This window comes from Ptychodera flava, unplaced genomic scaffold (genome assembly GCF_041260155.1).
Source record: "Ptychodera flava strain L36383 unplaced genomic scaffold, AS_Pfla_20210202 Scaffold_34__1_contigs__length_2629520_pilon, whole genome shotgun sequence".
Taxonomy (NCBI): domain Eukaryota; kingdom Metazoa; phylum Hemichordata; class Enteropneusta; family Ptychoderidae; genus Ptychodera; species Ptychodera flava.
The window spans coordinates 2,304,201-2,326,217 of NW_027248356.1; the positions used below are offsets into that span (position 1 = coordinate 2,304,201).

The following is a 22,017-nucleotide window of genomic DNA, read 5'->3' on the forward strand; positions in this document are numbered from 1 at the left end:
ATGACTTGTTACTTTACATATTAATTGCTAAATCAAGATTTCAGTCTCCCTGCAATATTACTTTTAACACTATCAGCAGCTCATTTACTGTGGAATAAAGTATCAGATGGAAACAATCACATCACAAGACTGAAGAAACAGTTTCTGGGAATTTAATGACAGTACACATAACAAGACTGAAGAAACAGTTTTTGAGAATTTAGTGACTGTACACATCACATGATAATTTTTGCAAGAAGCTGGTGTTGTTTTTCATAGAGTAATAATCAGTAAATGTGATGAATACTGTTGTTGTGAAATTATGTAGAAAAAGATATATATGCTAAAGCATTCCAGTGTAAAAAGTGATCTTGAATGTACACTTATCATAAAATGTACTGTAGTATTAGGAATGTATGAATGCTAGGGACAACATGGCAGTTTCAATGTGGCTTTTGTATGTACTCAGTAACTCTGTAAGTAAAAGTAAAAAACAGCATCAAGGACAATGTTCATTGAGATTATTACTGTACTGCGGAAGGTCCACAGCAAGTTTCAAAGCAATCAGACAAGCCAGTGTAGACAACAATATTGAATGGACAAAAGAGAGCAAACATTTACAAAAATCCAGGAACTGTGCATATTTCAACAAAATTGAAAAACCCAAAATAAATTTGTTTGTCAACTTGTGTGTTGATTGATGTTTATAAGATATTATGGTGCTACAAAGTTGTTGAATATGCTATACTATGACTTTTATAGTGACTGTATGAGTATGTGTAAGAATTGTATGTATAATAGTTGGAATGATGGAGGTGATGTTGTGGTCTGTGTGTGTTGCGTTAACTATGAAAATGAACATTGTACTATATACTGAAATAGACAAGTTGATAATTCTGTTCCTCTTTATTTTTTTGCAGTTTTTGGTAACCAAATTTCTGACGGTAAGTGTTGCTGTCATGTGTTGTTTTGATGATAGATTACAATGCTTGTACTTTTATTGATCATATATTCTCAATGGGAGTGTATTTGAATTGAGCCAGGGACTGAGAAAAGGCCCTCTTGGCTAAAAAATCACTTTTGAGTTTTTATCATAATATAATACTGTGACGCTTAAATTTTCATTTGATCAAGTTTTTAGGGTCAGGTCAGGCCTAATTTGCATATTTATGCATAATTTGCATATATAATGAGTCAGTTTGGCTTCAGTCATGTTGACTACAAATACTTATATACAGCAAATTATTCAGGTTTTCCTGCAATTGTATGTTGTTTTCAATATTAAGTACAATGTATTTTATTTCTGTCATACTGCAGGACTTTCATTTTCAAAACTAGACTTAATAAATTAAACAAACAATAATTGAAAAGGGTGGAACATTGCCAGCAACTGCAATATTTTAAAGACAAACTGAGAAACAAAGAAAAATATAACCAAGTCTCTCTAAAAAGGACAGTAGCTTTTTCTTTTGATAGTTTTCCAGTATCTTTGTTCTTTATATCAAATATTTATTCTCATTCTAATTTTAAAAGTATGTTTAAACATTAAAATTTGTCAAGCTATATTAAGTAAAACACATGACTGTAAGCCCGGACTAAAATTCATGCTGGCGACAGGATTACACATTTTGTGTGCTTACACTACAGCGTGTCTATGTGTGATTCTTGAAATCTTAACAAGTCATCACATCAAAGAGAGTACGACAAACGCTGTGAGCTTTAATACTGAAAAATTCATCAAGGATTTCATCATTCGTAATGTCGGTCTCTGTAATATTACTGTTGACCATAGTTTTTTTGAGTCCGGGTATTCAATGTCATGGCTTACATTGGCATTTCCGCTGTCAGCAGTACTCATACTGATACTGAATTTGTCTGCACTGTTCAACACAGCCGTCAACACTCATCGATAGAAAGATATTTATGTGCAATGTCCACGAAATAATCGAGGCCAGACGTTTTGTCGAGAACTAATAACAGAGTTGCATTTTCAGGTGATATTACCTGCCTGTTTTAGACTCATTGGAGAAATACAATGCTTAATGCTGGCGATGACAACATTGATTGTACCACGCTCACACATGTAAACAATGTTCAAAATGGCAGCTAAAGTACAGCGTTGATAACTTACCCTGTTCTAAGAGGTCATATGATTACCCACAAGTCATATGAGTGGGCAAAATATGGAATAAAATCCACTAGACACCGCAATGCATGAGTGGAAATTAGCTGTTTTCATGTGGGAACTTTAAACGTGTTCTTCTATTATTATGCAAATTTGCTGAGAGGGCGCTTTTCTAATTCTACGGCCCAATGTAAGTATTGTTTCTGTGCATGTTAGCATCCACAGATAATCGAGGTGACACTGATGTTGTAATCAGATGAAATGTGGCAAAGTGTTGATCTTGTTTGTTAAATGTGTAGTTGAGTTTTGTGTGTTTGATACATTTTGAGGGAGGCTGCAGGCTTTGTGTTGTAGGGGAATAAAATAGAGACGTTTATGAACAATTTGTAGTCTTGCTAGTCATTGTTACAGAGTTTTTAAGGCTGTATTTGTATCACAAGACGGTGAAAGTAGACCATGGAAAAAGCAAGCGATTTTTGTTGTGATGGTGTCATGGGAACTTCAGTGTCCCAATGTTTGACAACCATTGATAGTTCTGTGATCTGAAAAGTAATTCTACCAACTGTAACGATGCATAATACTACTTGACTTTTGCATATTTAGATTGACCTGGTTAGGAGTATGTGTGTATGTAATACATATGTATGCATGCATGCATGCATACATGTATGTGTTCCAATTATGCATGTATGGATGTCTTGCTGTTTGTATGTCTGTATGTATGTGTGTATATCAATATGTATGTGTGTGTCTTTGAATGTATATTTGTATCTTATGTATATATGTGTGTCTGTCTTTCTGATGTGTTTGTTGAGCTGCGAGCTCTGTATGTATGTATGTATGTATGTGTGTATGTCATATCTGTATGTCAGTTTGTCCCCTTACCTCCGTACATGTCAGTATGTGTGTGTGTGTATGTATGTGTATATATATATATATATATATATATATATATATATATATATATATATATATATATATATATATGCATTTATATACACATGTATGTCTATGTATGTATTGTCTGTTTGTATGTATGTATGTATGTGTGGACGTATGTCTGTATGTCCGTTGGTCTGTATATGTCTGTATGTATATATATTTATATATATATATATATATATATATATATATGTGAGTCTGTATGTATGTATGTATATCTTTTCTGTATGTTATATTCCTATCTGTGTGTCTGTTTGTGTTCTGAGTGTGGTTGGATGTATGTCTCTATATGTCTGTCTGCATGTCTGTCTGTGCATATGTTTGTATGATATATAAATATATATAGATATATGTATATACAAAAACATATATATATATGTGTGTGTTTATGCATTTATATAGATATGTATGTTTTTGTAGACATGTATCTCTCTTTGTGTGTACATATGTAGTCTGTATGTATATATGTATGCTTGACATGTCTGTATGATGTCTGTCTGTATGTATGTTCTTATCACATATCTGTTTATATATATATATATATATATATATATATATATATATATATATATATATATATATATATATATATAAAATAAAAAATACAGCGGTGAATGAAAAGTGACCCATGCAGGATTTAAACTCACACCCCTGTATACATTATGGATGCTCTACCAACTGAGCTAATGGATCAGTTGGCTCAATTTGGGCGGTCCTGACTCTTATATGGAACGTTTCATTTGCTGTGCGTGGATAGTGAGTAAGGCTGCTAAACTTATCACCAAACCTTTCAACCTAAAGATCGCACATGATTCTACAGGGCCATGCACACAAGTCACCAACTTAGGAATCTGTTGATGGTAATGAGGATCAATCAAATGAATGATGCAAAGCCAAACAGTGGTAATTTGAAAATGACTCGCCATACCAATTTTTTAATGAAATACAGTGGTGTGTGTGTGTATATATATATATATATATATATATATATATATATATATATATTATATATATATATATATATATATATATATATATATATATATATTATATATTGCTATATGTGTGTGTCTGTATGTCAGTATTTATATGTATGTCAGTATTTATATGTATATGTATGAATATATGTATATTTGCAGGGGACCATGTTATTGAAAATGGCCTGTTAAGTTATGCTTTGATGTTAATATTATGTCTCAATATCTTTCAGATGCCACGCAAGAAGAATTGGAAGAGTAGTGCAGCGCTGAAGAAGAGGTTGAGTTTGGGTCGTGTCCCATCAACCACTGTCCATTTGGAGCATAGAGTCCTTCAGGACTGTCATAACATTGCAAATATATCCGAAAATGTTGTCCTTCGGGACTCTAATGACATGGCAATGAATCTGGAATGCAGTCCTTTGTGACTCTAGAGACATGGCAAATGAATCTGGAAATGTTGTCCTTCGGAACTGTAATGACATGGCAAATGAATCTGGAAATGTTGTCCTTCGGGACTGTAAAGATGGAAATGTAGTCCTTCGGGACTGTAAAGACATGGCAAATGAATCTGGAAATGTAGTCCTTCGGGACTGTAAAGATGGAAATGTAGTCCTTCGGGACTGTAAGATGGAAATGTAGTCCTTCGGGACTGTAAAGATGGAAATGTAGTCCTTCGGGACTGTAAAGACATGGCAAATGAATCTGGAAATGTAGTCCTTCGGGACTGTAAAGAAATGGCAAATGAATGTGCAAATGTGGTCCTTCAGGACTGTAATGACATGGCAAATGAATCTGGAAATGTAGTCCTTCGGGACTCCAATGACATGGCAAATGAATCTGGAAATGCAGTCCTTCGGGACTCCAATGACATGGCAAATGAATCTGGAAATGTAGTCCTTGGGGACTCCAATGACATGGCAAATGAATCTGGAAATGCAGTCCTTCGGGACTCTGATGACCTGGCAAATGAAACCCGAAATGCAGTGCTTGGTGACTCTAATGACATGGCAAATGACAATGTAAGTACTAGGGAAAGATTTATTTCATACAAGGAAGGAAATGAGACATCAGAACATGACATGACTAGTTTGGCAATGAAAACTACAAGTAATACTGAATATCAAGTGAGAGCGAATGGGAATGAAAGTGACATTAAAGTTGATAAAATGATTGACAGTGAGAAGGTTAAGATTAAAATTGAATGCTCAGATTTAGTGCAGGGCAGTTTTAACCAAAGTCATGCTCAATTTGGTGAGAACAGTGGGAGGCAGTGTGTTGCTAATAGCTATGTTTCTGTACTGTACAGTAAAATAAAAATGTGCAAATGTGGAATACATGCGACATGGATTTAATACTGCAAACAGGTAATGAATTGTATGGTTGTGTGCAGCAATCACCATCAGTGATGGATGTTTATCTTTTAGTCACAGAACTACCACAGTCTATTGAGTTGTTTGACACAAGGTTTAAGTCAAGTTTTGGACAATCTGTCACAGGTCTAATAGGTGAAGATGTCAATATAGATAGTTTTGTGATGTCTTTGTACAATGCATTAGTAGTGACATTAACACAATATGATGCATGTTTTGTTAATTTTGGAGCAGCTGTTTTTGCCGTATTGAAGAAAGAGAATATCTTCTATACATTTGACAGTCACTCAAGAGACTCAAATGGCATGGTTACACCAAATGGCACAAGTGTACTGATACCATTGGACAGTATTGAGGTAGTGTATAAACATTGCTGTAATTTAGCTACTTCTATGGGTATTGGTAGAAATGAACAGTTTGAAGTGACTGGAATTACTGTGAATATTGAATCTGACTGTGTTGCCAATGTAAGTAATGGAGACAGTAACAGTGATGATGAAGTAGTTGTTGTTGGTATAGAAGAGACACCACAGTTATATTGCCCTTTGGATTTTGAGTTGTGTGAAATGCTGTGCAATGAACTGTGCATTAAGAATGAAAATGTTACACATTTATACAGTGGTCCAGGTATTGAAATGGGTGACCCTTGTAGAACAAAGAAAATCAAGGAGGATGGAAATTGTTTCTTTAGAGCCATATCATATGCATTGTCTGGTACAGAGAATAATCACGATGTAATTCGATTGGCCATTATTAAGCATCTTAAAGACAATGGTGCAGTATTCTATTCCCATTTAAGATCTGGATATCAGTCAGTTGATGATTACCTTGTAAAATCTCGCATGCAAGATTTGGGAACGTGGGCAACCGAAGTAGAGATACTAGCAACTGCAAACCTTTTAAAATCAGATGTTTTTACTTTTAGTAGAGGTAAATGGTTGAAATATTCTAGCATTCAGATTAATAAGAACAGCGAAATTACTGGTAAATCAATATTTCTGAAACACTGTATGGAAGTTCACTATGAATTTGTGGAATGTGTCAAGCCCAGGGGTGTTCCAGTGTATGAATGTGACCATGCAATATGTACATCAAAGAATACAACTGAAGGCAAGGGAAACATTGGACACCGTAAACTTAAGAGGACTTTATCAACTGATGTAAATGAAGAAGTATACCCAAAACATGTTGATGGCAGAAAAAGAGCTGGTAAACAACTGAAGTATGAGGAGAATGTAGTATCTGTTGATGAGATTTGTAGATCAATAGCACATCGAGTCTTGAAACGCAAACGACGATGTACAGTTACTAGTCGAAGTACTCGGGTTAAGAAACAACAACGAGAAAAGGAACAACAGAGATATTGGACAGAATTTGAATTCCGTGCAAAAAAGAAAAGTGCTGTGAATAGGCAGTACATAGACAATGCTGTAAACAAGAAAGCAAGAGCAAAACAAATGTATATTGAGAATGAGTGTTATAGGGAAGCTAAAAAAGCAAAAGCAAAACAAATGTATACAGAAACCGAGTGTTATAGGGAAGCTAAAAAAGGAAAAGGGAAACAAATGTATAAAAACAAAGAGTGTTATAGGCAAACTAAAAAAGCACAAGCAAAACAAATGTACGGAGACAAGGACTGTTATAGACAAGCTAAGAGAGCACAAAGTATTGAGAAATATGCAAACAATGAGTCTCATAGGGAGGATGTTAAGGAACAAAGTATTGAAAAGTATAGACACAATCAGTATCACAGGGAAGCTGTCAAAGTGAGAAGTATTGAAAAGTATGAAGTGAATCAGTGTCATAGAGCAGCTGTAAAGGCAAGAAGTGTCCAGAAATATCAGGAAAATGAGAGTCACAGGGAGTTGGTTAAGGCAAGATACATTAGAAAGTATAAAGATAGTGAAAGCTACAGGGATGATACTAAGTGTAGGGTATTTGCCGCTCGACAGTCCAAAGCTAATAAACAGAAGAACATTGAAACTGTTACAACTATGTTTCGAAATGAAATAGTTCATGGCCCCAATTATGTATGTTCAGTTTGCTATCGACAACTTTTCAAAAATCAAGTAATACAGTGTAAAAGAGAAATATATTCGAAGAAAGGAGGCTTTGTAGCAAAGATTGCAAAGAAGTGTCTTGAATTTCACCAATGCACAGATGTATGTGATAGTGACTGTTTATATTGGAGACAGAAACAACAGAAATTAATGTGGATATGTTATACTTGTCATCGTAAATTGTTGAATGGGAATATGCCGCCAGAAGCTGCAGCTAATAATCTTCATGTAATGAATATTCCAAAAGAATTGAAATGCTTGAATTCTCTAGAGCAACATTTGATTGCTTTGCATATTCCATTTATGAAAATGTTAGCTCTACCAAAAGGTGGTCAGAATGGTGTACATGGACCTGTTCTTTGTGTTCCTTCTAGCCTAGAGAAAGGTACTTATGTTTTGCCGCGACAGGAGTCAGATGATCAAATGATTAGGGTGAAATTGAAACGGAAACTCAGCTATAAAGGTCATTACCAATATCAATATGTGAATGATTTGAAGATCAAAAGTGCACTTCATTACCTAACAATGAACAATAAGTGGTACAGAGGTATTTCTTTCAATAAAGATTGGAGGAATCATTGTCCAGGATTATTGTCAGATGATAAGGAGATGAATGTATTTCTGATGAAGATGGTACAAGACATGAGAGTGATAAACAAAAGACAGAACCACAGGATGATGCTAGAAATATTGAATCACAGGATAATGCTGGAAATAGCAAATCAGGAGATAATGCTGAGAATACAGAATCACAGGATAATTCAGGGAATGCAGACGCAGAGGATGATGATAATAATAGTGAAGAGCAGCAAGGAATGTTCATGGATACATGTCTTCAACCTGTTGACATAGCTCAGGAAGTTCTTGATCAGCATTTTGACAAAATCTATTGTGTTGCTCCTGCAGAAAGAAATCATCCTGTTGAAATGTTAATGATGAAAGTAATGAAGCAAAGTCTTTCCCTGTATTGTACCCTACTGGGTCACCAACTTTTCTGGACAGTCGCAAAGTGAGAATTACACTTGCACGATATCTTCATAATCGTTTGATGAATGTAGATAGCAGGTTTGCGAGAAACACCGACTTCATATTTTATGCTCAGTGTTTATCAGAGGTGCAACAAGTGTTGTCAAATGTGTCTATAGCAATGCGGAAAGGGTCTAGCAAAACATGCAGTGAAAATATAACTGCTGCAAGTTTAACAGATGAACAATCACTAAAGAAAATTTTAAATTATGATGAAGGTTACAAATTTCTGAAACCAATTCGAGGAACACCACCTTATGCAAAGTGCACAGAAAGATCTGTTTGCAATGGTGAGGCAGCTAGGTATTCCGACGTGGTTTTGCTCATTTTCATCTGCTGATATGAGATGGCCTGAGATGGTTGATAGTATTCTTGAAGCACAAGGTGATATTCGCAAAGCAGAAGAGCTGGACTGGTCAGAGAAATGTGCTGTGTTAAGAGATAACCCTGTAACAGCTGCTCGAATGTTTGATCAGAGATTTCATTACTTTTTGACACAAGTAATAATGTCACCAGCAGAACCTATTGGTAAAATTGAAGATTACTTTTATCGAGTTGAGTTCCAGCAACGTGGTTCACCGCATACACATTGTCTGTTTTGGGTGAAGGATGCACCAAAAGTAGACAAAGATGATGACGATGATGTCACTTCATTTGTTGACAAATATGTGACTTGTGAAATGCCATCCTCAGAATATGATGAAGAACTTCATGAAATTGTAAACAGTGTTCAAAAACACAGCACAAGGCATTCAAAATCTTGTAGAGAAAACATGGTACTGATTGTAGATTCAACTTTCCCAGACCACCTTCTGAAAAAACATTTATTGCTCGACCTGACACTGATGCTCAGTTGCCTGAAGTCATAAGAAAGGCTGTTAGTGATTTAGATAAAGCACTCAGTGGAATCAATTCCAAGAGTACAGAAAGTTCTGTTGAATACTATGAAGTAGACGAAGTTGAATCAGATCAAGCACCAAAAGTACTAAGTAAAGGTGAGGCCAAGAAAATTCTGTCGAAAATCTGGACTGCACTTTCAGATTCTGAGAAGACTTTCTCAACAGTTGAATCTCTGTTTACTAGTATAGGAGTTACACAAGACTTGTTTGAGAGAGGCGTGCAATGTATTAACTAAGAAAACCAGTGTGGTCTTGAAAAGAGAATCAAGTGATGTGTGGGTAAACCAATACAACAAGGACTTGTTACGATGTTGGAATGCTAATATGGATATACAATTTGTTGTTGATGCATATAGTTGCATTGTGTACATTATTAGTTACATATCCAAAGCTGAAAGAGAAATGGGCTTACTGTTGGATCATGCACAAAAGGAAGCTTCTAAAGAGGATAATGCAGATGCCAAGAAAGCACTTAGACGATTGGGATTGTTATATGTTAATAATCGAGAAGTGAGTGCCCAAGAAGCTGTGTATAGAGTGTGCAACTTGAGGTTGAAACAAGGATCGAGAAAAGTACACTTTATCCCAACAGGGGATAACCCTATCAAAATGAGTTTACCTCTTGAAATTCTACAAATGAGAAGTGAAGAAGGTGATCTTAATGAGGAGGAAATCTGGATGACTAGCATCATAGATCGTTATAAAAACAGACCAGATGGAGATATATTTGATGAAATGTGTCTTGCTAGTTTTGTATCTGAGTACAGATAATGTCGTCATCAGAGGTGTCAAATACATGTTCAAAGAAGAATGTTGTTAAACTGAAAAATGGTTTTGGTCATATGAAGAAAAGAACTCGAACTGCTCCAGCTGTGGTGAGATATGCAAGGTTTTCAGCAATGAAACAGCCAGAGAAGTATTATCAAAGCATTCTTCAACTGTTCTTGCCATATCAGTTTGATGCTCAGTTGAAACCTGACAATTTAATTCATATGAAGAATTCTATAACACTGGTGCAGTGAAGTGTGGTAGCAAAGCTGTAGAAAGGGTGAAGGCTATAGTTGAAAGGAATAGAGCAGTCTTTGAAAAAGAAGCTGATGTACTAGATTCAGCAGAGGAGATCCTTCGAACAAGTGATAACTTGGAAGATGCATGGGCTCAAATTCATCCAGAGTCTGAAATAGATAGATTGGAAAGTTTACAAGAGAGGAAGGACAATTATGTGTCAGATGAAGGAGAAAATGATGAATCTATACCTGACTTGCTGGAGAAAAAACAGAAAGTGTCAGCCTCAGAAGTGTATCACCAGTGTGGAATGTCAAGGAATGAAGCTGTAATATTGCTAAGATCTTTAAATAGCACACAGAGAGAGATATTTTACAAAGTGCGGAAGTGGTGTCTGAACAAAGTCAATGGAAAAAGTGTTGAAGCTTTTCACATGTTTCTAACTGGAGGTGCTGGCACAGGAAAATCTCATTTAATCAAAGCAGTGTACTATGAAGCTACACGAATTTTGGCTCGTATTCTACCAAATCCAGATGATGTATCAGTTTTGTTAACAGCACCAACTGGTGTAGCTGCGTTTAATATAAATGCTAATACCATACACAGTACCTTCTCAATAGCTATTGATGCACAACTGCCATACCAACCACTTGGAGAAGAAAAGATTAACACATTGAGATCTAAGCTTAGCAGTCTTCAAATTCTCATTATTGATGAAATTTCTATGGTTGATAAGAAACTACTTGGCTATGTTCACGGAAGGTTGAGACAAATTAAACAGACTGGTGATCAGTTGCCATTTGGTGGTGTAGCAGTGATTGGTGTAGGTGATTTTTACCAATTACCACCAGTGAAAGGAAAGGCATTGTATGTGAACAGTGAAGGAGTTGATCTCTGGAATGATTACTTTTCCATTGCTGAACTGACTGAAGTAGTGAGACAGCAAGACTCTGACTTTGCTGAAACATTGAACGTAATCAGAAAAAGACAGAAATCTGATGATTTAGATGCTCATGTTGTTACTATGCTTCAAAATTGTGAAACTGGTGAGGAGGGTAAAGGAATTCATATTTTTGCAACCAACCGAAAAGTTGATGAATGTAACATTAGAAAACTTCACTCGTTAAGTTCAGATGTAATTTGTATTAATGCACAGGATTTGTACAGAGATCCCAAAACAAAGAAATTAGTCAAAGTGAGTGGGCAACATCGTAAAGTGTACAATACCAATTTGGCAAAAACTGTTACTCTGGCAGTTGGTGCTCGTGTGATGTTGACGAAGAATATTGATGTGTCTGATGGTTTAGTGAATGGCGTTTTTGGCATTGTGTCATACATACATGTGGAATCCAGAGAGAGTTTTCCATCTACTATATATGTTTGTTTTGACAATGAAAAGGTTGGTGCAAAACTTCGCCGCCATACAGAGACATTATCAATGATACCAGAAAAAAGCACGCCAATCAAGTGTGAGGAAGACAAAGTGAATAACTGTGGAAGTATACGGCGTCAATTCCCACTGAAGCTCGCCTGGGCTAGTACTGTACATAAAGTGCAAGGATTAACTGTAGATGAAGCTGTAGTATCATTGGACAAAATATTCCAACCAGGACAAGCTTATGTAGCCCTAAGTCGAGTAAAGTCTCTAAGTGGACTTACTATAACCGATTTCCAAGAATCAGCTATATACTGCAATGACAAAATTGATGCTGCCCTGTCCTGTATGCCAAAGTTCATGACACCGTCAGAAAGGAACTCATAATGCAGATAGTTCATGTACCATAATGCTGCATAACATAGAGGGTTTGCACTCTCATTTTGAAGATCTGAGAAATGACCATAGATTTATGACAGTTGATTTATATGCTTGACAGAAACTTGGCTACCAACCTCAGATATGCAGAATGATTTGCAATTAAGTGGTTTTGCACTTTATCACAAGCCAAGAGAACTTTGTTACGATACATCTGACCCAGTGACATCTGAATTGAAGCAGCAAGCTCATGGTGGAGTAGGCATTTATTCAAGTGTGGATCAATGTATTGAAATCTTGGAATTGTGTATAACAAATCTGGAATATCTTGCATTCTATGTTAAAGAGATAAGATTGACAGTAGCTGTTATATATAGACCTAAGTCTTATAAAGCTGATGTGTTCAAGAGAAATCTGTTGAAATTAGTGATAGAGATTGAGAAGATCCCTGGTGGCAACATCATCATTGGTGATTTCAATGAAAACATATTTGTGTCTTCATGTTTGCTGAAATTGATGGAGCAGAGAGGCTTCTCACAGTGTGTTTCAGAGGCAACAACAGAAAGTGGAACATTGATTGACCATGTTTATGTGAAAAATGTAGACAGTGTAGGTGTCGAAGTTATACAAACTTATTTTAGTTTTCACAATGCACTTTTGTTGAAGATTTGAATGCATGCAAAGGTGTCATGTTAACTGTTTACCTTTGTGATGAAAGATGAGCTAGTGCTACATATGCTGTATGTGGTATATGAGTAGTTTACAGACTAGTATTGTACAAAGTAGAAGTTTTCAGGGAAACATTTCCTTGAATGGTAGAGAAAAAGGGTAAATATGCAAATGGTCAAGTGACTCATAATTCCAATGATATCACCATCACTTGTGAACTTAATGCAAGATATGGTTTTAAAGTGTGTGTAGATATACCATCTTCTGAAGCTGTTTCATTGACCATGTTTATGGAAAAGGAATCACAAAAGGTTATCCCGTCCTGATGAAAATAAGAAACAGATGGGGAGGGCAGATTGAGACGGGCCCCCATATGTGTGTGTGTGTGTGTGTGTGTGTGTGTGTGTGTGTGTGAGTGTGTGTGCTTGCATACAGGGCCGTAGCCTGGAAGGGGTAAAGGAAAAAATGTAAGAACAGTGTGCGCTCTTAGCCAATGTGAAACACCACTTTCCAAGCAAAGTCACAGATAAAGCAAGGAAATTATGCATAGGAGATGTAAAGGTATAGAATCCTTATTTAACTAAAACTTTTGACTGCACGTGGTGTATGCTTCAGGGCACACTGTCCTAGAATTTCACATGTAATAATATTAAGTAATAGGAGCTTAGCATTCCTGAAAAATCACCATTTTACTTCCAAAAGTGTTATGAGCACTGGTATTTACTTTGAAGGCAGGTGTAATGTGACTTGGGTAGAAGTTAGCATTACTAATGTAAACATTTAGTTGTATCAACCTTTTAGGTCACAATTTGTGGTTTGTGTAGTGATTGACTGGCTATTAATTCCTCAATCAGCCAGTGATGTAAATGACATGCCCATCATTACAATTGCATATGTTTAAGGATATATGGATAGACTATAAAATAGCCACTAATAGATGCATAGCTAAAGTTGAACCGTACCACTACAAAAATGTTCTACTGACAAACAGAGGTGCTATACATGTCTATTTTTTCAGCTAACAATTTGATGTTATTAGCATTTACACAACTGTGATGTACCATAGTGTTCAGAATATTTCATCTCTGTCTGTTTGTTGTAAATATTCAATGTTACCCTGAAGGAGAGACAAGATCATATGATCCTATGTTTATTCTACAAATGAACATTTATATTTGAACTGTAACAATTTACTGCACACACATATAGTGTTGTAGTGTTTGAGTGTAGTGAGAGAAAAATAATTAGTAATTTACCCAAGCCCAAGGTTCTGTCAGGTTACGGCCCTGTTATGCACAGTGGGAGGTGGGCTTTGAAATGATTGAAAGCTATGTGTTTGTTGAATTGCTTCAGAAGCAATAATGTAACTAACTCTGTTAGCAATTGACATTTAAAGTTGTTGGTCTGCAAAGAGGTGAAATTATAGATCTCAGATACACAAAAAGTATACAAACTGTAAACTCATTATGTGGAGTGGTGAATGGAAGTTAAGCAGATGCAGAACAATGTATTTTGAGATTCAGCAAGAAATGTCCCTTTCTGCCTTGCAAATGAACTGAGGGAATGGATTATCAAATGTTGCTGAAATGAAGTCGCTTGAAGTGATCTGCATTCATTTAAATCTGTTCTATGGAGATAGGGATGTTCTACCCTGAAAATATAGCTGACATTCTAGCCAATGAGCTTAGTGAAACCAAGGCCATAGTATGTCACTGAAGTTGTTTGTCTTGAAAGGTACGCACTGCACAGTAATAATGAAACATTCATAAATAGCATTACTGTAGTACTTTATTTGTATGTGAAATAATGAATGACCTTATGTTTTGGGAAAAGAGAATGTTTTAAGAATAGATTTGTTATCGAGTAGCAGACTTGTTTAGTTGCAATGTAAAATAGCATGTAATATGTGTGAAAGAATTTCTGAACAGTTCTCTATACACAAGTGGATTACTCAATTGTCTTCTGCACTTTTATTTAGTGAATGCAACCTTTAGTTTTGTGAATGGTGATTTGTGCCAGGAAAAACATGACATAGTAGAAATTTCGGTGTTGTTGACTTTGACTGTGTCATTCATAACAAGTTCATATAGGAAATTAAGATAGTGCAATGAAGTAAATGTAACATATTAAAAGCTAATGCTGGCCTCATCAAAATGGCATATTATGGCATAACAGACCTAAACCAAGTTGACAAATTTTAGTATCAGTAATATATGTATTTTGTCTGATTTCATTTTCAGGGTGCAATATCAACTCACCTATGGACTAATCACAATGAAAGAGGCATGTTTCATTCTCAAATTAAAGCAACTTTCACATCAGTGTGCAACAGTGGCACGGGAGAGTAACTGAGAGTTCACATGATTCTAATTTGGATGACTGTAACAGAAGGATACTCAAGTCATTTATTTTCATTGCCAGGAAGATATTTTCTGCAGATGATAAGAGCAGATGATAAGTCTGGACATTGAAGTGTCTTGCCACAGGAGAGAATGCATTTGTGTGAATAACAGATTCTGAATATCTCACAACACTGTGGAGTATGGAAATGTTCTCTACACTAATGTACCAGTGTCACTGTACAATATTGCCATCCCACGGATCTGTGAAGCAAGGAAAACAACAGAATGTTCCATTGCTTGTAACTTTTATGACTATAGAAGATGACACACAATGCGTCATTCTTTTTCTGAGTGTGACCCTGTTTGCAGATGGTGGCAAGGCACAATAAACAAGAAGTACTCAGATTGTTTTCCAAATACAAAAGAACAGATGTGACAATACTTCTAATTTCGGTAACTGCAGAATATTGATCTCACCTTGGTTATGGGCATTGTCAGATGTGAGCATTTTCTGCAAATGATAATAGCGCATGACAGAGCTGTAGTATTGAGAGTGTTTTCCAAATGGGACAATACATATGGAAGTAACAGAACCTGATTATGTCAGAACACTTGCTAAATATATTGATGTAAGCTAGTCCTGTTGGTGCATATTGTGCTCTGCATGACTCACTGTGAGGTGGGATGGTACTATGTCACCGTAGCATTCATCAAAGTGACGTCCATACACATTTGCCGTGTTTCAGTGCAAGTTCAGTCATTGTGGTAGTGACAACTCTTGTAAAACTGCACATATTGTTAAAGGAAAGTTGTCATTGAATAATATAAGCTGTGAGGCTCTTTATTTATTGAGGTTCATCACCACAGATTTGATATTCAAGAAGGCTATTTATGAAAAAGTGCATAAAAGTGTTTGAAAGAGATGTGGCTGGAGCATTGATTATAGTGTCACTATAACATAGTCATATTCATTTCATGCAACATCCAACTGTATTTCCACTACACTGTGCTATTTACAGTTAACTGTATTATATAATGAAAATATCCTTGATTTTATAGCAACTGTAGTTTTAGTTAACTGTAGGATGTAATTTATATATTGCTGAAGGAAATGCTTTTTCTGAATTATTCACCAGTATTGGCCATGTATGAGATGTGCTGTTGATTTCTTCAACACAACAATGAGGTCCATAATAATTCATTTCAAAAAGAGCATATCATTTGTTCTGCATCCAAAAACATCTGTACCAGCAGGGGGACTATAGTCTATAGAAACTATTGGAATGAATATCTATTTGGTATCCATCGTCAGCGCGTACCGTATGTATGTATGTATGTACCGTATGTATGTATGTGTATACATGTATGCATGTATTTGCATATGTACCTGTGTATATATGTACTTATGTATGTATGTATGTATGTATGTATGTATGTATGTATGTATTTATTTTTGAATGTCCTTAGAGAATATTTTGAGAATACCGGTACCTACAGATTTGATATGTGTTGTGAGGATTCAAAATATTTTGTCTGTTTTTTGTTTTTGATGTTTTTGAAAATATACTGTACTATTTCCAGATAACTGTAGTATGTAATATCCTTGATTGTATAGCAACTGTATTTCAAGTTAACTGTAGTATGTAATTTATATATCCTCAATTGTATAGCAACTGTATTTCCAGTTAACTGTAATATGTAATTTATATATCCTCAATTGTATAGCAACTGTATTTCCAGTTAACTGTAATATGTAATTTATATATCCTTGAAGATTATATATCCTTGAATAAAGTGCTGTGTTCAAAATTTGTCCATCAGTATTGGCTATGTATAATATGTGCCAGGTATTGGGATGATGCTAAGGTCAAAGATCAAGAGGAATCACAAAAATTTTTGGGTTCACTTTGGTCCCATACAGGTCACTGTTAAACAGACACTAGCCCATTTGGCCCTTTGGTCTCTTAAAGAGGACTTAAATAGCCTTTGCAATAGCATAGCTGCATAGAAATAGGGCAGGTCAAAGGTCACTGGAAAATATCAAATATAATGCTTTAAAATCTTCCTATCAAAATTGTCAAGGTCTGTGAGTTTGAAATTTGTATGAAGGAGCATGGCTATATAGTCTAAAAAGTGACATGAGCAGAATTTTGATTTATCACTTTTTATGCAAATGAACTAAAGTTTACAGTTTATTTTCAAAATGGTCGAAAGTTCACGTGATGTTTTGTTAAGGTAATGTGACCAAAAATTTACTTTTGCAGACTTGCACTTGTATACCAACTATAAAGTCTCTAAGTGCAACGGTGTTTGCGTGGGAGTTGCAGAAGTGCGACAGAATAATAATAATAATAATAATAATTACATAAGCACCTACCTAATGGGTCATGGGCACATGTATTAAAATGATGCTAAAAATCATCCTTCGAACCTGTCATTTTTGCAAAAAAATTGTATCACATACTTATGCCAGTTTACCAAAGATCTGGCCTCTAGCTCTATTGGTAAGCCAAGAAATACAAATGTGCAGAATAAATGAGGACCAAGATGTGACACTTTAAGAACTTATATCCTATCAATTTTTGAAGAGAATAGCACTTTGGGTTACTGAGTTATGCATATATGTATATTCAAGGTCAAAAGTCATCGAGGTCACATGACCTTTTGTCGAAAAAATTGTATTGCTAAGTTATCCCTATATACCAAAAATCAGACCTCTAGCTCTATTGGCTGACTCAGAATTAGATATGCGCATAATTAATGAGGTACAGGATGTGGTGTCATAAGGTCTCCCATCATACCAAATATGAAGGCTCTAGCACTTCTGGTTAATTAGTTATCGACATATACTCATATTTAAGGTCAAAGGTCATTGAGGTCGCATGACATTTTGTCAAAAAAATTGTATTGCTAAGTTAACCCTATATGCCAAAAATCAGACCTCTAGCTCTATTGGCTGACTCAGAATTAGATATGCGCATAATTAATGAGGTACAGGATGTGGTGTCATAAGGTCTCCCATCATACCAAATATGAAGTGTGTAGCACTTGTGGTTACTTAGTTATGGCCATATATGTATATTTGAGGTCAAAGGTCATCGAGGTCACATGATATTTTGTCAAAAAAATTGTATTGCTAAGTTATCCCTATATACCAAAAATTAGACCTCTAGCTCTATTGGCTGGCTCAGAATTAGATATGCGCATAATTAATGAGGTACAGGATGTGGTGTCATAAGGTCTCCCATCATACCAAATATGAAAGGTGTAGCCCTTCTGGTTACTTAGTTATGGACATATACATATATTTAAGGTCAAAGGTCATCGAGGTCACATGATATTTTGTCAAAAAAATTGTATTGCTTAGTTATCCCTATATACCAAAAATTAGACCTCTAGCTCTATTGGCTGGCTCAGAATTAGATATGCGCATAATTAATGAGGTACAGGATGTGGTGTCATAAGGTCTCCCATCATACCAAATATGAAAGGTGTAGCCCTTCTGGTTACTTAGTTATGGACATATACATATATTTAAGGTCAAAGGTCATCGAGGTCACATGATATTTCGTCAAAAAAATTGTATTGCTTAGTTATCCCTATATACCAAAAATTAGACCTCTAGCTCTATTGGCTGGCTCAGAATTAGATATGCGCATAATTAATGAGGTACAGGATGTGGTGTCATAAGGTCTCCCACCATACCAAATATGAAAGGTGTAGCCCTTCTGGTTACTTAGTTATGGACATATACTCATATTTAAGGTCAAAGGTCATCGAGGTCACATGACATTTTGTCAAAAAAATTGTAATGCTATGTTATCCCTATATACCAAAAATCAGACCTCTAGCTCTATTGGCTGGCTCAGAATTAGATATGCACATAATTAATGAGGCAGAGGATGTGGTGTCATAAGGTCTCCCATCATACCAAATATGAAGGGTGTAGCACTTGTGGTTACTGAGTTATGGACATATACGTATTTCAAGGTCAAAGGTCATGAAGGTCACATGACATTTAGTCAAAAAAATTGTATTGCTAGGTTATCCCTATATACCAAAAATCAGACCTCTAGCTCTATTACCTGGCTCAGAATTAGATATGCGCATAATAAATGAGTTGCAGGAAGAGGCCAAGGTCAAAGGTCAAGTTGAATCCCCGAAATTGTGGAGTGCAATTTGGTCCCCTACTGGCCATTGTCCAAAAGACGCTTGCTGTCTTGGACTTAAACATAGGCCAGAATAAGCCATTGCCATAGCTTAGCTGCATAGGTATAGGGGAGGTCAAAGGTCACTGAAAAATCAGAAAAATAATACTTTAAAAATCTTCTTCTCAAAATTGGCAACACCTGTGACCTTGATATTTGGCATGAAGGAGCTAATCCTATGGTCTACAAAAATATAGGACAGAATTTTGATTGGTTATTTTTTATGCAAATGAAGTCAATTTTAAAGTTTATTTTCAAAATGGCGGAAAGGTCACGTGACCTTTTGTTATGGTCATGTGACAAAAAAATTACTTTTGCTGAGTTGTACCTGTGTACCAAATATGAAGTCTCTAGGTGCAACGGTATTCGCATGGTAGTTGCAGAAGCGCGACGGAAGAAGAAGAAGAAGAATAATAATAATAAAAAACAGAACGATTACAAGAGGGTTTCGCACCCATGGTGTCGAAACCCTAAATATAGCTGCAAGCAGCGATGACCGGGTTTCGACACAAGTAGCAGCATTAAGAGCAAAAGAAAAATTAGATTGTGCGCATAATTAATGAAGTACAGGATGCAGTGTCATTAGGTCTCCCATCATACCACATATGAATTCTGTAGCACTTGTGGTTATCAAGTTGTGGACATATAGGTATATTCAAGGTCAAAGGTCATCGAGGTCACATGACATTTTGTCAAAAAATTTTTATTGCTAAGCTATCCCTATATACCAAAAATCAGACCTCTAGCCCTATAGACTTGCTCAGAATAGATATGCACATAATTAATTAGGTACAGGATGTGGTGTCATAAGGTCTCCCATCATACCAAATATGAAGGGTCTAGCACTTGGGGTTACTTAGTTATGCCCATATATGTATATATAAGGTCAAAGGTCATGAGGTCACATGACATTTTGTCAAAAAATTGTACTGCTAAGTATCCCTATATACCAAAAATCAGACCTCTAGCTCTATTGGCTGGCTCAGAATTAGATATGCGCATAATTAATGAGGTAGAGGATGTGATGTCATAAGGTCTCCCATCATACCAAATATGAAGGGTGTACCACTTGTGGTTACTGAGTTATGGACAAATACGTATATTCAAGGTCAAAGGTCATCGAGGTCACATGACATTTTGTCAAAAAATTGTAATGCTAAGTTGTCCCTATATACAAAAAATCAGACCTCTAGCTCTATTGGCTGGCTCAGAATTAGATATGCACATAATTAATGAGGTCTGGTCACGTGACATATTTGCAACAGATTTCTATCCCATAGTAGTCCCTGTGTACCAAAATTTGGATCTCTGGCCCTATTGGTTAGCCTAGAATTAGATATGCGCATAATTAATGAGGTCTGGTCACGTGACATATTTGCAATAGATTTCTATCCCATAGTAGTCCCTATGTACCAAAATTGGGATCTCTAGCCCTATTGGTTAGCCTAGAATTAGATATGCGCATAATTAATGAGGTCTGGTCACGTGACATATTTGCAATAGATTTCTATCCCATAGTAGTCCCTGTGTACCAAAATTTGGATCTCTAGCCCTATTGGTTAGCCTAGAATAAGATATGCGCATAATTAATGAGGTCTGGTCACGTGACATATTTGCAATAGATTTCTATCCCATGGTAGTCCCTGTGTACCAAAATTCGGATCTCTAGCCCTATTGGTTAGCCTAGAATTAGATATGCGCATAATTAATGAGGTCTGGTCACGTGACATATTTGCAATAGATTTCTATCCCATAGTAGTCCCTGTGTACCAAAATTTGGATCTCTAGCCCTATTGGTTAGCCTAGAATTAGATATGCGCATAATTAATGAGGTCTGGTCACCTGACATATTTGCAATAGATTTCTATCCCATAGTAGTCCCTGTGTACCAAAATTCGGATCTCTAGCCCTATTGGTTAGCCTAGAATTAGATATGCGCATAATTAATGAGGTCAAGGTCACGTGACCTGACCCAAAATATTTCGGTGAACATTAACAGCCAATGATCGTCTATGTCAAAAAAGAACCAGACTCCTAGCTCTATTGGCTAGCCTATAATGGGCATTTGTAAATCTATAGGGGAGGTCAAAGGTCACTGAAAAATATGAAAAATAATACTTTAAAAATCTTCTTCTAAAAATCGGCAACACCTGTGACCTTGATATTTGGCATGAAGGGGCCTAACCCTATGGTCTACAAAAATATAGGACAGAATTTTGATTGGTTAATTTTTATGCAAATGAGGTCAATTTTAAAGTTTATTTTCAAAATGGCCGAAAGGTCACGTGACCTTTTGTTATGGTCATGTGACCAAAAAATTACTTTTGGTGAGTTGTACCTGTGTACCAAATATGAAGTCTCTAGGTGCAACGGTGTTCGCGTGGTAGTTGCAAAAGAAAGGCGGAAGAAGAAGAAGAAGAAGAAGAAGAAGAATAATAATAATAATAAAAAACAGAACGATTACAAGAGGGTTTCGCACCCATGGTGTCGAAACCCTAATAAATATAGCTGCAAAGCAGCAATCAACCGGGTTTCGAGACATCTCGGTCAACAGGGGCAATAGAGAAATACATATGCAAAAAGATGGGAGGCTATGGTAGTATTTGTGAAATCGAGGTCAAAAGTAGTCGAGGTGATGTGACATTTTGTTAAAAGAATT

General features: G+C 36.0%; 1 long non-coding RNA gene across 1 annotated transcript; it reads left to right on the forward strand.

The window, feature by feature from the left end:
• Positions 1–4,440: 4,440 nt before the first annotated feature.
• Positions 4,441–16,961, forward strand: LOC139127680 (uncharacterized). The gene is made up of 3 exons (XR_011551081.1): positions 4,441–5,045; positions 5,631–5,752; positions 15,049–16,961. It is a non-coding gene; the product is annotated as an uncharacterized lncRNA (long non-coding RNA).
• The last annotated feature ends 5,056 nt before the right edge of the window (positions 16,962–22,017 follow it).